Source organism: Pelodiscus sinensis, chromosome 2 (assembly GCF_049634645.1).
Source record: "Pelodiscus sinensis isolate JC-2024 chromosome 2, ASM4963464v1, whole genome shotgun sequence".
NCBI lineage: Eukaryota > Metazoa > Chordata > Testudines > Trionychidae > Pelodiscus > Pelodiscus sinensis.
In genome coordinates this window covers 12,484,758-12,493,713 of record NC_134712.1, presented here as the reverse complement: position 1 = coordinate 12,493,713, position 8,956 = coordinate 12,484,758, and positions in this window count along the sequence as shown.

Below are 8,956 nucleotides of genomic sequence, written 5' to 3'. Positions count from 1 at the left end.
GGTGGCTTTTTAAAGTGTGAGCTGTTCTCTGCCTAAGGGTTCCGGCAAGTCAGCCACGGGCTGGATCCAGTGGCTTGGCGGGCCAGATCCAGTTTGTTGGCAGCCTCTTGCCCACCCTTGAGTTAGATTCACAACCATGTTCACAGCAATTCAGGTCTATTTTGCTTTTCTGAGAACTCCTGTCTCTTTCCTTATGCTGCTCCTAACATTCGCATGATAATATTCCATTTACTGCTCAGTTAGTATGCCACACAACAATGAGTTAATCAAGTATTACCATTGCAAGACCAAAATATTCATATAGATATAAGTAATGAAGTTAATCAGCCTCATTTGGAACATTTTGGCTTCACAATCTTCAACCCCCACAAAACAGCATGAGACTCCCATACAGTTGCAGTTTGAGGAAGGCCAAGAAATCAAGAGCAAGCCAGTTAATTTAAAGGTTATTTCACAAACAAAGAAAAGGACTACTACTGTAGAAAAAAAATAGGCAAGAGAGTCATGACTGAATACTGATGGGGACACATTTCTAATTATGTTTGGCTTTAGATGCTAAACTATTCATAGGGCAGATTGCTTCCTTTGCCAAAAGCATTTGAGAACGTCACTAAATTAAAGCAGGAGTCTCTAAAGTTTAAACCTACACTAAGCCATATTTCATGCACATCAAGTGCTTTTCAAAATCAATGCCAACCATCTATAGTAGAGCAGATATCATTTTAAAACTTGGTAACAGCTGTGATGGATTTATTAGCTCCAAAGCACACTGATATGGAAATAATGTTTGATGTGGGGTAATACATTCCATCAGTTCCGTTTCCAGCGGAATTTATTATTTAAGCTCCTCTAGCTAAATATGAAAGAACAAAATTATAAGGAAATTGCTGTGGTTCAACTCAGAACGTATTGCAACAACGATGGCTTTTTGTCCAGGATTTAAAGGGCATGTAGGAAGATGTATTAAATGCTAGCACAGCAGATTCTAATCCCTACAATGTATAGGCCTTTTTTTCAGAGCGCATTTTGCACTTCTAAGGACTACAGAATCCTACTTTTCTTTCAACTCAGACCTCAGAGACAGAAATATCTGAAGAATAAGCTCAAAGAACGCCACAGTTATTGGAGAAGAGCAGTAATATTAATAAAATAAAATATTTGGGCAGGCTTGAAATATATCAACTGCTTTTAGATACTAAACTTACCACTTTCTTATTGGAAGAAGAAACATGAACTTCAAAGATGTAACCAAACCCGAACTTCAGGCTTTCGATTCTGGAGAGGAAGGGACTGGTCTTTCTTGTATAAAAGAAAAGGGCTAGTAGAAGTTAGTTGTATTACTAAACATATGTGTATTTAGTAGTATGTCTTACTCTGTGTGTGTGTGTCTGTCAGAGAGAGAGAGATAACTACGTTGATAGCCTAAGATGAGAAAACCCTTACTGTTTTAAGTAAAGAGAACCATAGGCCTGGTACAAAGTCTGTTGAAGACAATGGGAATCTTTCCACTGACTTAAGAACAGACCAATGGCTCATCTAGCCAAATGGACAGAGGACATTCGATACTCCTGGCAGCTGGGGATTTAGAGACACTGGTATATGGGGTTGCATCCTTGACCAAAATTGGCCATTTTGTCACAGTTTATGGAGCTTCTGTGGTAACACTTTTCAGTCAGCTTTGAACTTCATTATCATAATTTAGTATTTTTAGCCAATTTTGGCACCTCATTGTTCACCCCCTTTTCCAGACTTCAATGAATATACTGAATACCACAGCTCCCAGTATGATTCTTTGGGGTCCCCTTCATTTACCTCTCTCCTTTGGGAAAACTGATCATTTATTCCTACCTTTGTTTTCTAACTTGTAATGCATTGCTGACTATAAGAGGACCTTCCCCCTTTTCCAATGTCTGCTTACTCTACAGAAGAGCCAGGTCAAAGGCATTCTGAAAGTTCAAGTAACCTCCTCTCCTGACACCTCAATCTGGGACAGTTCTTCAGATTCGTCACCTAAAAAAGAACGACTCAGGTGTGGTGATTTCTCTCCATATCCTCAGCAGTGAAGAGCAATACAAAGAATTGATTTAACTTCCCTGCAATGACCTTGTCTTCCTTAAAAACAACCAGGAGTCTTGTGATACCATAAAGACTAACAGATTTATTTTGCCATAAACTTTCTTGGCTAAAAATCACTTTGTCAGATGCATGGAATAGAAATCACAGAGTCTGGGATAGATATATAGATATTGATATCGATATCGAGACAGATATATCACAAATATTTCCACTCCATGCATCTGACAAAGGATAAATGGACACAAATCTGACATCCAGAAAGGTAAAATACCAAAACCAGTAAGAGAACACTTTACCCCCCTGGACACTCAGGAAGAGATTTAAAGGTAGCCATTCTTCTACAAAAAATCTTCAAAAACAGACTACCAAGAGAAACAGCAGAGCTGCAATTCATTTGCAATTTAACATGATCACATTAGGTTTGAATAAGGACTTAGAATGGTTATCTCATTACAAAGGCAATTTTCTGTCTCTTGCCTACTCATCAACTGCTGGGAGTGAGCCACATTCACCCATCTTTCATTAACACTGGTCCTACACTTAATGGCTACGTCTACACTGGCCCCTTTTCCGGAAGGGGCATGTTAATTTCACCTATCGTAGTAGGAATAAGAGCCTCCGGAAAAGGGCGCTTTTTCCGGAGGATCGGGGCCAGTGTAGACGCTCTTTTCCGGCTTTTTTAAAAGCCGGAAAAAAGCGACGGACATTTTTATTTAAATGCCGTGGGGGATATTTAAATCCCCCGCGGATTTCCCTACTACGATAGGTGAAATTAACATGCCCCTTCCGGAAAAGGGGCCAGTGTAGACGAGCCCAATAAGTAACTCCCTTATATGGTAGTGTATATATAGACACACACACACACAGATAGATCTGTATCGCTGTGATTTCTACTCTATGCATCTGATGAAGTGGTTTTTACTCACAAAATCTTCTACCTAAATAAATATGTTAGGGCACATCTACACAGCAGGGCTAAACCAAATTAAGCTACGTAACTTGAGCTACATCAATTGTGTAGCTGAAGTTGAAATAGCTTAATTTGGCTTTTGGCTCCATCTACACAGCAGGAAGTCAAAGGAAGAACACTCTTCCTTCGACTTCCCATACTCCTCATAAAATGAGGGTTACAGGAGTTGGAGTAAGAAATCCTCCAGTTCGACATTATTTCAAAATAAAGTGTAGTGTAGGCGCGCACTATGTTAGTTCAGAATAACGTCAGTTATTCCAAAATAACACTGCGGTGTAGACATACCTTTAGTCTCTAAGGCTACATCTAGACTGCATCCCTCTGTTGACAGAGAGATGTAGTTTAGGCACATTGAAATTGCTAAGGAAGTCGGGATTTAAATATCCCGCACCTCATTAGCATAAACATGGCCACCGCTTTTTTCGAAACAAAGTTTTTTATAAAAAAAACAGCAGTCTAGACGCAGATCTGTCAAAAATAAAGCCTTTTTCGACAGATCCTGTATTCCTCAATTTTACAGAAAAATCTGATAGAACTCAATACAAATTGAGAAGTTTTCTCTAGCTTTTTGTAAACTAGCCTATAGATTTTGAAATAGAAAATTATAATCTGGCTATTGAATTCCTTTTCAAACTATCTTTTAGGAACTAAAGAAGTGGTATCAGGTTAGTATTTTAGAGTAATTTATATAGAAAAAGTTTTAGGTTTCATGCCTGTGAATTTCCATAGGACTTTTATTATGCAATTAGCTATAACAGCTGGTCTCACACTGTGGGGCTGGATCCCCAAAGTGTGTCCCACTCTCATTTTAATGGGGCCATCAGGTCCAATACAAGACTTACTGGGCCCCAGGTTAATGCTGAAGCCAGAACTGCACCCCCACTTGCGGCAGCAAGACTCAGACTCCACCCCCCTACAGTGGTCAGGTAGTAACTGCATTGTCAGAAGGGAGTTGTGATGTGATGAAGTTTGAGAACCCTTGATCTTGGGGCCCTAGCAAAGACCAGGCCTCGCTGTTCTAGCTTTTAAAAATAAGGGTAGTTCCTTCCCTGAAAAGTCCACAGTCTGTACAATAGACAATTTAGGACAAGGAAAAGACTATAAACCCGATGGCACAAATGCCAAACCAAGGCACAGAGATTAAGCAATTTGTCCAAAGCTGTGGCAGAAGGGAAGAACTGAACCAAAGCTCATGGATTCCCATGCAACGGGGCATCGCTGTAACGGGGCATCGCCGCCCCGCACTATAGATCCCCTGATCACCGTGTGGTTGGCAGCACGAAGGGCGGGATACCGGCGATGCGCCAGCTGTTCGGCTGCCGCCGAGCAGACACACCATGGCAAGCCATGCCATGGTTTTAGTGGCACGGGAGGGGAAGGAGGAAGTGGGGAGCAGGCGTGAGCTGACACCGCTGACGTCAGCACACCAAAGGAAAGGGGCGGAGCACACAACGGGGAGCGAGGGGAAGAAGGGGCATCGACGGGGACACCGAGGGCCGACGGGAGGATTTAAACATGGGGGCAAGAACGCACGGGGGGGCAAGGAGAGACGTTATCCAATGCCGAGGAGAGAGGAGGAGGAAAGGACCCCACGCGGGGCTGAAGTGTTGCGGCGGAAAGCCCCGCCAGTCGGACAGGACTACAGTCAAGTCCTTGTCCTTAGGGCCCTGCGCTGGGGCTTGTGAGTGAGGACGGGCCTGGGCCCAGGCCCCCCTCTCCCCACCATGCCCAAGGAGGGTCGTCTAGAGACCAGCCAGTAAATCGTCAATACCGGCCTTAAGACAGGATCCGACTATCATTCATTAAACCAGAGACTGGAAAAAGAGACTTGAGGCACACAGACTTAAGGTGAGCTGAAGGGACCTTAGAAACTGCGTTAATAAGGGGTCCATAAACAGACTGGGGCCACACCCGGTCACAGCCACCATGAAAGGCTCTGGCAGCAGGCAGCTTTCAGAGCCTTTCTCCATGGCTGGAGGTATCCCAGAAAAATTCCGCCACATCCAGGGAACGAGTCTGCTTTTCCGCTTTTTTTGCAGAAGAGCAGACGCGTTCTTTCGGAAGCCCTGTCTTCCTCCTTCCACGAGAAAGAAGGGGTCTTCTGAAAGAGGAGGATTTTCCAAAATTTGGTCCAGTATAGATGGGCCAAGTGTCAGAAAAGCCTCTTCCAACAAAACTATCAGAAAAAGGTACGCAAAATGTGGGGCGCAATTTGCGTACCTTTGTCTGATAAAGCACTGTAGTCTAGACATAGCCAGAGAGACAGGGAGAAGTTGCAACAACATGGTGGCAGAGAGACACTACACTGCTAAAAATAGGAGTCTGGACATGGAACACATTACTTGGGTATTTAGGGAGCTCTGTAGGGAATATACCCCAGGGTTCTGGCATGCCTCAGCTTTTATTCGCCTAAACAGTGCCTTGCCCTCTACACTGCTGTTTTTACCCATGCTAGCTGGACATGCAACATCTGGACTCTACACGCCACATTAAGTATAGACCTACCCTCAACGGTAGTGCATGTGAACAAGAAAGCAAGCCTAAGTAGCAAACAAACACTTAGCAACCACCAAGAAGTGAAAGTTTCTCCTCTTTTTTCGTTGTCCAGGCTGAATGGAATGGAAATTGTAAACAAGCAGCATAAAGGATGAAAAGTAAATTAGATTTTTAAATCATCTGTACACTTCTAGCAGTCTAAGATGTTGTTAATAACATGAGTAAAGACTTTTTTTGCCCAGCACTAAGCTAGAGGTTTAATCTCCTATTGATTTAAGCTGATGTACAGACTACATTTCTATTTACTTGATTGATTCTTACAGCTGGAGGGAGGCAAGTCACCTGTAAATTGGACATTTTTTTCTCAAGGTGCCTGTTAGATAAATGTTTCTATAAGCTAAATACCTTTATTTTTAATTAGAGGCAGTAGGTCATATGCACTGCTGGCATAAACTGGTGGGACTCTGGGGGAGTCAACACCAAGGGTGAATTTGTAAGTATTAATGTGTGTAAGATGCTTTGAGTTCAAGAAATAAGATTCAAGGTAGAAAAAAAACTATTTTAGCGCCCAGAGATCACATGATTCTCACATTACAGGTACAAAATATTTTTGTGTCTAAGAGCCCAATTATCAGAAGGGAGCGATTTAGAATTCAGGGGATGGGTAGCCACTTTCGGTTTGTACTTATGTCCCTTGACAGAGTTACGCAGGACTAAATTTTAAAACAGGAAATGGTGGTTTGGGGATACTTCAATTTAAGAAACCATGAAAGGGTCTGATTTTCAGAACACACTGAGCACCTGCCCTCTGAATGCCAATGGTCTTCACTATCAAGAACAACAAGAAGAAGCTTGAATGTTATAGTCACCTTACTGCATGAAAGAGGACTGTTGGCCCTTACTCAGCATGTGTGTGCAGGGGGGACTGTTTGGGTAGCTCCCAGTACCAAATTGAAGGCGAAGGGTCGATGAGTAGAGCCCTGCATGGGTATAAATTGTGTATAATATAGGGAGATATACCTATGCTGGTTGGGATGTCCCCTGCCACAGAACAAGGTTAAGTGTTTTCCTTTTATCTTTCAGTTTTAAAAAGGATAAGGGAAAAATCGGATTGCTCTTTAATAAATTGTATTTGCTTTGAACTATCAGAGGGGTAGCTGTGTTAGTCTGAATCTGCAAAAGCAGCGAGAAGTCCTGTGGCAACTTAGGGTATGTCTACACTACAGCGCTAATTTGAACTAAGCTAATTCGAATTAGCGCATCCAGACTTAAAAACTAGTTCGAATTAGCATTTTGCTAATTCGAACTAGCATGTCCACACTGAGTGGACCCTGAACCGAGGTTAAGGATGGCCGGAAGCAGTGCCAGCAGGGCATCAGAGTAGGACTTAGAGAATGGAGCTGCTGTCTCAGGCTAGCCAATGGCTGTGCTTAAAGGGACCCGACTCCCACCCCGGACAGACAGTTCTCAGGGATTCCCCGCTTGCAAAGCAGTCCTGTCTTGGAGTGCCCTTAGTGCCCACACTGGGCACATCACAACACTCAGCCATCAGCCCGGCTGCACTTGCCGCAGGCTGCCATCCGGGGGGGGGTCAATCGGGGAGCTACAGGAGAACTTCCACCCCGCGGAGCCCGCAGAGCCACCCCAGTCCTCCCCATCGGGGGCTCGTACCCCATTCCTCCCTCACCCCCTTCCACTTACCCCTCCCTAGCCTCCCTTCCTGATGTACAAAATAAAGGGGGGCTAGGGAAACTCTCTTTATTGAACAAAACTCGGGGAGACTGGGAAAAGGAGGTGGGAGAGGGGAAGAAAGAGGGTGGGAGAGGGGAGGGCAACTAAAATGATCAGGGGTTTGGAACAGGTCCCATATGAAGAGATGCTAAAGAGACTGGGATTTTTCAGCTTAGAAAAGAGGAGAGTGAGGGGGGATATGATAGAGGTCTATAAAAGCATGAGTGGTGTGGAGAGGTTGCATAAAGAAAAGTTCTTCATTAGTTCCCATAATAGAAGGACTAGAGGACACCAAATGAAATGAATGGGTAGCAGGCTTCAAACTAATAACAGAAAGTTCTTCTTCACAAAGCAAATAGTCAACCTGTGGAACTCCTTACTGCAGGAGGCTGTGAAGGCTAGAACTAGAACAGAGTGTAAAGAGAAGTGAGATAAAGTCATGAAAGTTGGGTCCATGGTGTGGTATTAGCCAGGGGGTAGAAATGGTGTCCCTGGCCTCTGTTTGTGGAAGGCTGGAGATGGATGACACGAGACAAATGGCTTGGTCATTGTTTCGGTCCATCCCCTCCAGGGTCCCTAGGGTTGGCCGCTGTCGGCAGACAGGCTATTGGGCTAGATGGACCTTTGGTCTGACCCAGTACGGCCATTCTAAGCTCAGGGTTCAGGGTCGGGGGTCTCACTGGACCACCCTGATTTTCATGCACACCTGCTCCTGGGTGGCCAGGCTGGCAGCTATCCTGCCCTAGACGGCCACTTTCCTGTGCCTAGTGTGGAGGTCGTGGATGAGGTCCATGATGTCCGCACTAGACCAGGCGGGCGCTCGCCTCTTGCGGACCCGGGCAGGCTTCCGGGAGCTGCCAGCCTGGTCCCAGGAAGAGGCGGAGGGCTGGGTGGCAGCAGGTGGCTGGCTCGAGCCGTGCCTGATGCAGGGTCTGCTGGCTGGGTGCTGGCAGGCTTGCACCTGGCACGGGCACCATAGCCAGCCCGTGCCCCTTTAAGGGCTCCGGGGCCGGGAGGGGGGCAGAAGAGTTTCCCTGGTGTTGCCCAGAGTGGCCACCAGGGCAAGCTGGGGAGGGCTAGCCTCCCACTAGTTCAAATTAAGTGGCTACACAGCCCTTAATTCGAACTAGGCGTTAGTCCTCGTGGAATGAGGTTTACCTAGTTCGAATTAAGCGCACGGCTAGTTCGAATTAAGTTCGAACTAGCAGTTTGCATGTGTAGCGCCTATCAAAGTTAATTCGAACTAACATCTGTTAGTTCGAATTAACTTTGTAGTGTAGACATACCCTTATAGACTAACCGAAGTGTTGGAGCATAAGCTTTCGTGGGCAAAGACCCACTTCGGATAAGGGATAAGGGATCTTTTGGAAAAGGCTTTATTTTCCAAAAGATTCGCGTCTAGACTGGCGCTTTTTTCCGGCAAAGCTCCGAGCCGGAAAAAAGCAGCAGCCATTTTTATGCAAATGAAGCGGGGGGGATTTAAATCCCTGCTTCATTTGCAATTGCGATGTGTCTAATTTGCATCCCTTTTACGGAAAAGGGATGCAGTCTAGACACAGCCTAGGTGATGGCCAGTGGTGTTCTGTTGGTTTCTTTCTTGGGCTTGTCCCGTAGCTGGAGGCTTCTGGGTACACGTCTGGCTCTGTTAATCTGTCTCCTCACTTCCTCATGTGGGTATCATAG